Here is a 9,147-nt window from a genome sequence, read left to right as displayed (position 1 = left end):
TTTTAGCAATAATAGTTATTTTACAAGTTGTAAAATTGGAGATCAATACAGTTATATTTCAAACTTTAAAGTTTAAATATAAAATCTAAACAACATTAAAAAAAAAAAAAAAAAGATAAATGTTAAAATAAAGAGTTTTGAATTCAAAAAAGTAATAACGTAAAATGAAGCATTAAAATTGTGAGAAATAAAGCAGTAATGACAAATAATGAGAAGTTGCAATTAGAAAAGTAAAAAGAAGTAAGAAAAAAGAATGAAAATATTATGTTTGACTTATGTCCCTTTTAACCCTCCATACTAGTAACATGTTCATACGCTAAAACAACATTTTTTAGTATTTCCGGTTAATGTGTTTTTGTTTCCGGTATAAATCCACGCATGTCCGTACACTGCTAGGTTATAGCTTTTGTCAACATTAATATCTCGTTCAGACTGTGAGAGAAAGATTTTTCTCCAAAATCTGTACTTGTCCCACGCCATTCGCTTTATCAAACACTATCCTCATAGGTTGTTCTGTTCCAAGAATCCTATACGTGTAGTAAGCAATCTTTTTCTTGTGGTCTAAACCTAACCATGACTTTGTTCTCACCAATACTGAAGAGTTAAGCTATCAGAGATTGTAAAAGGTAACTTCAGCCTCTAGAGCCAGAGGTTAGGAAAACCAGTCACCACTCTCATTAGAATTGTCCCTGTGTGAAACACTTTCTTGGCGCAATAGTCGATTATCTCCCCTTGACCTAGACTGCGTGCATGTGTCACTTTGGCTATTGGTTTCATGTCCTTCAGAAAAATGTCCTAGCGTCCGTATACGTTGGTCGGTTATCCATACCCCTGCTGTCCGTCCACTCGTCCTAAGGAGTAAATGGAAATATATTTTTAAAGTTTTGATTACAAAATGTAAGGGAGACAACCCTAATAAATCAGGATATTTGTATTTCACATCACCAAGTCAATATCTCTCAAGGTTCTTGGTGCGAGCGAGTGTTGATATAAAAATATAAACAAGAAACGTATAAAAACATACGGAACGAAAACGTTAATACGACAAAACACTTGGCTTTCAAGAAAAACAAAGATACATCTTGGAATATTGTAAACACGATATGAAAATGACAAATGAGACTAATTATGTGAAAATAAGTATACCACATGACCTACCTGATATAGTGGCCGGTAAATGTCCTGGGGTGTTGTGTCCACTTGTGGCCGGACAATGGAATACTATGGGTATAAAATGTCATCATCACAAAACAATATCCCATTGTTTTTCGTCACAAAGATTTGTCAATTGATTTACGGACAGCTAGCTATAGTCTACAGTCGGATAGGTATATTTGTGTTAGACCGTTAGACGCAGATGCTGACAACGACATCGACCACTATGAACTATGAATTATGAACTATGATGTATTCATCATTCTATGAATACAATCAAAATTAATATAAACCTTAGCATGTAAATATTTTTTTATGAAGTCGTCAAAACTATATAGACAGTAAAAAGGTTAAAGTTCTTGACTTTGACTTTTAACATATTTATTGTCCACAATAGGCACAAAGGATTTAGCACAAGTTATGGCAACTTATGAAGCCATCTCCTATCAACAAAACAATTTACACAATAGATGACATAGACATTTACAAAGTTTAAATAAGTCAATTTTACATAATTATGCAAATAGTGATATAAAGATAGACACAACTTGCATGTTTAAAATCTCTTGCTGGATTTGATGGTTAAAGTTCTTTATTTACTTTGAGTCTTCCAACTCATCAGTTTCAAACATTGTGTACAGATTCTCATAATATTAGTATCAAAATGGATATGAATGAAACAATACACCCGGATAACAAAACTAACTACGTCAATAAAGTTGTAGATACGAAAAGTAGCTGCTGACAAAAACTTACATCTTGTGACGGGTCTATGAAACTCGGGCCACGCCCTCCCCCTTCACTTGCTCCGCCTCTTCCACCAGCCGATGTCCGCATCTGTGGAGGGGCGGCTGATGAAAACGGATCGTATGTCTGAAAAATAGGTTTAAATCTACACTAACGAGATCTGCCGAAAAAAAAAAAATGAAAAAATGACGGCTTCAATATATCATATTCTGTTCTGATTCATAAATATTCATATATCGCGACTTCTAAATTTCATTTACGCCAATTCTGGAAACTGCAAAACATCAAAGACATGTTAACGTTACCAAATTTCTGCAGTTCGCCGGTTATTTATGTTCGATTTACTTGTGCACTTCCGGTGGTGCCTGTTGTTCTATATGTACATGTCGCGTAACTTACGTCACTTCCGTTACTTCCGGCTATGATTTTTGAGAACATCATATCGACTGTCTGTACCTCTTTATTTCAGATTTCGCTAGTATATGCACATGCTTACTTCCGGTTTTCGACCCTTTTGAATTGTCTTTCACATCCGTTATAGTCGCCAGTCAACCTTATCGCTATACTGACAGATTGATCGTTTCCATGACTTACATCACTTGTAAACTTCCGGTGTGAGGGAAAGTGTCGGTAATAACGATCTCCGAAAACGCTTGACCGTGTTGACCATGCGCGGTAGCTGACGTCTTGAGGTTTGCCGGTCTCGGTTTCAGATGGAAGGTCCCATTCCCGAGGATCATAAGACATACTTGAAATTAGAAATAAAATACAGTGGATATATTCTTCATTTTGAAAAAAAAAGAAAAAGTAAAGAAAAAATATATATCAAAGGAAAATATTACTAAAATTGAATGTTTAAAAGCTTACACTGGGAAAGAAAAGAAAAAAAAATACTCATTACACAGAAAGAATAATCTTATAACTTTACATTTTGTTTAAGTTTATTTGAACATTTAAGAAATATTAGGCAAGTTTTTTCTAAATTACTTGCATCCAGCGTTTCTCCTTGCATTGGTTTTACCGGATGTTGTAAAAGCGAGCTGTGCGGAGACCACACGGAACTTCCGCTTTGTGGGAGGCACACTAATCGGCTAAGGTGTTCCGAAATGTATGGTCATAGGTGGCCAGCTTTTGAGTTTCGTATCATCAGTATGAGAAATAACTTAAAAAGAAAAAAGAAAAGAAAAAACAACAAGGAAGAATGGGTGAGATGAAAAAGGATGTATTGGAAGTTTTCATACAAGAGATCTCTCGGCTAGTATATGTGAGGGACAAAACAATGGAAATTAATATTTAAATCACCAATTTAGCTGACTGATGATACAAATATACAAACGTTTCAGTACAAATTGCTTCACAGAATTATTCATACAAACACTAGACTGATGAAATTAGTAGAAAGCGAGCTTTGTATGTTCTGTATTGCAAGTAGAGAATCCTAAAAACATCTTTTTCGGGAATGTCCTCACTCCCATGTTTTATTTGAATTTCTTAAAAAATAGGTTTGATACTTTTCCACAATATATAATTTCTTCTGTGATACTAGGTACAAACAATGATCCACAGTTCGATAACATAAATTATTGTATTTTACTGGTAAAAGAATCATTTGCTTGCAGATGCAAGTACACTACCTTTCTGTTTATGGCGTCTTGTCGATGTTATTCTTCTACAGACAGATTGATTGATAATCATAGTTTAATATTTTATCCCCATACAAAAGCAGAGACAGTTAAAAAGGGATGGAGGAATATTGCCACAGCAAATGACAGTTAATTTATTGTAAGACATTACAGGCATTATATCTACACTGTATCAGTTTAATATTATGTAGATGTTTATTTTTTACACATCTGGGGTCTCGATTATACAGCATATTAACCCTGTTTGTTTTATTTTCAATTAACCTTTAACCTTTTTATATATAATAAATAAAAAGTTTTGTTCAGTCCAATTTTTAGATGAATATTAATGTAGACTGTGTATATATTTATACAGTTGTATAGTTGTATTATATATACATGTATTACTCAATACATAATCCGGGCCTAGCCTGTCTATGTGTGCATGTTAGTGTCACTTGATTGAGAGAGTGGAATGTATGAGCATCAGTCACCTGTGCACATGACTGTGCATGTATCTCAAGAATACTCGAAGGCGCATGCGCAGCCATATACCCTCACACACCTCAATTCCTACTCTCACTTGTACCTATGGCAACTGGAACCTGGTAAGACAGACTAACCAGTATACTGTTATGTAGAAATATTATAATAGTTTAATAATATCTTCATTTGTACATTTAGATTATAATTTTCATGTAACAGTATAAACTATCTCTTAATATCTGTTAAGTTCCTACAGCTATCCTGTCCAATGGAACTATAAGTATTTTATTGTAATTGTTGGCTTCTATTTCCATGATAAACAAACACCTGGACTTGTACCCCTCGCGTTGAAGATATTCATACGTCCGATACGGCTACATTAATATGAAAATAAACATTAGATAACTGTACATATACCGGTACTTTTGTCGGAATTGATAGGTTGTTACCCAGTACATGGACCCAAGGGAGAAATATGTGTTAGTGACCATTGACCATGCAAGAATCGCGAGGGAGAGTAGAGGTAAATAAACATAAATATGTATGAATACTAGTTTGGTATAATCTCAGTATGCTTGTGCCATGTATTATGACTATGTTACCATGTATTATGTGAAATTGTGAACATTGAAAAATAAAATAAAATGAAAAAAAAGAACATAAAACGTCACCTTATCATCTTACTAAGTGACCTTGACCTCTCCCACCATTACTAGTTGATGTTACATGTGAAGAAAGCAAATTCATTTTGTTTTTCGGCATAGCCGTCTAATTTTGTTTTGGCCCCGGATATGACGCGACATAATAATCATAATCTACCCTATTATTAGGAAGGAAATTATGATGTAAAATTTAAGCAAAAAAGAACATGTTTTGTTTACTGAGATGATAAAAGAGCTTCCAATAATGTGTCAAAACTTTCAAGTAATCTTTGCACTTCCTCACATCCTCATAATTCTAATATATGAGTTATTGTTTCTGGCTCAGAGTTGCATTGTATACATAATGGGGAGATAACTAGTCAAATTGTAAAAAAGAAATGAGTTAGTTGTTAGAGTAAGCATCTTTTGCCTTTTTATATCCATGTATGCTCTTCAAAACATAACTCTTTTCCTAAATATGTGAGTTATATGTATATATTGACCCACAGGGCATGTGTTCATTGAAATTGGATTATTATTGCCTTTACATGTATAAAGGTAAAAAAGAATTAGATTGAATCAAGACAATTGCGTTACTCCAATAACAGTGATATCATGGACACCTGAAATGTACAAGTCCAATTTCTACTCGCCTTTGTTGTTCGCTGATTATGGTTTACTATTGAAGAATGATGTTATTGCTTTAATTAAAGATTAATTTTTCCATAAAGACGATGTATGCTTAATTAATTTGATGCAAAATTGGTTACCCAAAAATTCTTCTTTTAATTAATTGTCAACAGAACCATATGTGCAATGGTTACATTAATGAAATTTTAATTGGATAATTAGATATTTTTTGGAATGTGAAAAAAAAAAAAAAAAAAATACTGACAAATCATATTAAAACAAAAACTAAAACAAAAACAAAAAAACAGTTCATAATTGTAAGCATATTTATTTTCAGTTAAAAATTTTATAGGGCAAGAAAATATTTAAGTTTATCAAAAAGTGAGTTTAAGTGATCGAGGATCAGCATTTTGGAGGTATATACATGTACACTGTACATTAGATGTACTAGCAGTATTTATCAGGTTACAGCTCACACATGTACATCAGGTACAGACCTGTACATTAGATTTACTTCCAGTATGTATCGGGTTACAGTTATGTAACACATGTACATCAGGTACAGGTCTGTACATCAGATGATGTTGAAATGTAATGTATAAGGTGTAAACCATCTTAACACTACTTTATTTTTTATTTTTTGCCAAAGCCATGAAGTATATGTCATTGTATCTGTAATCTCTAAAAGTAAGAGTAGTATTGTATTTAACTTTTAAGTTGAGGATTCATAGTAGATAATTTTAAACCACCTGATGGCTCAGTTCATTTAAGGAAGGTAAGTCATCACCCACACAATGTAGTTGACTAATAGGAACATCAGTAAAAAGAATTTGTATACAAAGTGCTGGTAAATCTAAATGTTGGTAAAACTGAAGGGCAGAGCGAAAAATCAGGGAGATTGAGAAGGGATGTCAGCAGAATTGATGGATCACCATGCAATACCCAAGTGAAAACATTAATAAAAGCTGGAACTGGCAAAGTATAAAATCAACTTGTTAAACTCTTTTGGTCACAATTGCTTGTAAATTATGCATTATCACATCTTTTTGTTTTGTTTCTCAATCTAATTAAAAAGTGCGTTATAAGCAAAATTAATATGATTAACTACACATTATACAAAACAATTTTACGTACAAGAAGTATGTAGCAATTAATATAAAATAAAATATTTGATGCATTATAATGATTCCACTTTATGAAATAAATATAAACATATTTTTTTGAAAGTCAAAATAGCTAACTTTAGTATTAATTTTGGTTAGCTGTTTATTTTTAAATTATAACTTCGGAAAATTTTCATTTAATCTAATTATCTTCAGATAATTCCATTAAAATCATATCAATAATTGCAATCATATAATATCTTTATAAAGAAATGTATTAATATCTAATAAATAAAAGATTTTTAGTGATAAATACATCTGTTACATTAAACTTTCAGACAATTTGGTAGGCACATAAAACAAGCTGGTAGGGCTTGGCACAACCACCTGTATTAACTTGCATTTTGTATAATTATCATGCAAATTACATTATAAATGTATCTTACTGACATTATGACAAGATAACTGAATAATTTAACATACACCATCATATATGATGTACCGATCTTCATGGTATTCATGCCAAAATTGATATTAGATTATCTATGTTATATAATCTAAGGAAATAACATCATCCTTATTATATTGTCCAAGCTGATATGCACCTTTCAATCACATTTATTTAATAAATCTAAGATATTTACTTGAAGTAGAAGTTGTTCTTAACCTTCATGAACATCATGTAATAATAATAATTGATAACTTTTAAAATTGTGTTAAAATGTAATAACACAAATATAATACAGTAGCTGTGATAATCTAAAATTATGTTTGGAAAATGTACTTATCACATGTGTGATGTATTCGAATATTTAATAACAGAACAGGCTTTCTACTTATCATTCCATGTACATTGTACAAGATAAAATCAGTACTATGTAAAAGTAAAACAAAACATGTTGAGAAATGTACAGAAGCAAGATCTTTGATAAATATACATCTATGCCGTGACTGTTAATTAAACTTTTTGAGAAGAAAAAAAATAGTTATAGTTTCTGTGTACGTGTAGTTTAATTTTTATGGGTATATTATGGATATTATTGTAACTATTTTGAAGAGGTTTGAATAACAAACCGATAATACAGTTCAAATTGACCTGAATATTGCGTTTTCACGCAAATCGCATTATGATACACTTCTACTTTCACTTTTCACATATAATGGCCAAGTTACGTAACTGCGGCGAATTAAGTTTTTCCATATACCAGGGCCATTCGGAACACCTTGCCCGATTAGAGTGTATCCCACAAAGCGGAAGTTCCATATGGTCTCCGCACAGCTCGCTTTTACCCCCTTCGGTTTTACCTTCTGTTATCTATATTGATCACTTAATCGAACTTCCGGTTTTGACAGGGTTTCAGAGTTTTTCAAGAGTCCATGCACACTGAATTGCATGCCGTAGTTATTCTTTTTCTTTTCTTTATTTTTTCTCTTTCTTTATTTATTTCATTTTGTAAGAAGTTTTACTAAGGCGAGATATCCGGTCTGAAATTTACGTACTTTGCCTTATCTGACTTCCGGTTGCGACATCTACATACGATGACCAGGAAAATGACCAATATGAGAACTAGGCCCGCCCCGACGGAGATGCCAAGCACAACCTCAAACTTCAGGGTCGACGTCTCACAGCGGTCACCGTAATACAAGGTGAGGGTCGACGTTTTACACCTGTCGAATGTGGAAAACATGTGATGATTATAATCGAAGGGCTGTAAAACGGAAGGTTGGCAAAGTTCCGGATCATACCTTTGTGTATAGATACATTGGTTTTCTGTCAATTCAGTTTAGCTATGATATCTTTCGAATTGTGAAAAAGTTATAGAGTCAGCGGAAGGTTTAACAAATAATTTATTTAGAAGTTATTATTATTTTCGGGACTGACCACAGGCTGTTTTTTGTTTGTTTGTTTTAGTTTTCTTTTCTCGTTACCCAGTTATGCCACGTACAAACTTGATGTATATATTTGAGTGTTTGTTTGTTTGTTTGCTAGGTTTGTCACCCCGTGAACAGCCTTTGTCATTTTGAGGCGGGGTCTCATTGTAGTAGTTGGTGACTACCTCACTTAACAAAATGTGGCATGACATTACGTAGATAATATTGTGACAACTTGTGCCCAATCGTCCTGTCATTTTTTGGTAGAAGTAGAGTGAATATATTTCAACCATGTAAGATGACAACGGACCATGTCCATACTTACTGATACTCCCTTAATCGTTAACAATAAGAAAACTGATGCTACAAAATGAGTTGAAAAGTTGATAATTTTTAAACCTTCAAACGGTCTCAATATGACATTGACTCTATTTCACTTGATATTGTCAAACTTACTTGCATGTCCTCGCTTTAATAATCTCGTCGAATACACATACTCCATGTTCACCGCAGTTGGTGGTTGAACAGACATGCTGACATGAGCACGTGAACTTGTCTTCTTGAAGCACTTTGTTGTAAGCGGCCCCGGGACAGGTAAAGTTAGCACTGCACTGGGTTAGCTCTGGAAGTGACAGAAAATGCAGTGTTCAATAGTTGGCTTCAGATGGTAGGCGCGGATTCAGGAATTTGAAAGGGGGGGGGGGGGGGGGTGGGGGGGGGGGGGGGGGGGTGGCAGTAATGAAGTGCTAATGCGGGGTCTTAGCTATCTTTATATTGTGATAAAATAGCTGAATCATTTGATATACAGATACCAAACATTTGCACGCTACAGTTCATTTTCATAACTCATGGCCTATTCGCTTCTATTTCGACTTTTAAAAATTTTAAAAT

This window comes from Pecten maximus, chromosome 19, assembly GCF_902652985.1.
Source record: "Pecten maximus chromosome 19, xPecMax1.1, whole genome shotgun sequence".
NCBI classification, from domain to species: domain Eukaryota; kingdom Metazoa; phylum Mollusca; class Bivalvia; order Pectinida; family Pectinidae; genus Pecten; species Pecten maximus.
The sequence above is the reverse complement of the archived record's forward strand: the minus strand, read 5'-3'. Positions refer to the sequence as shown.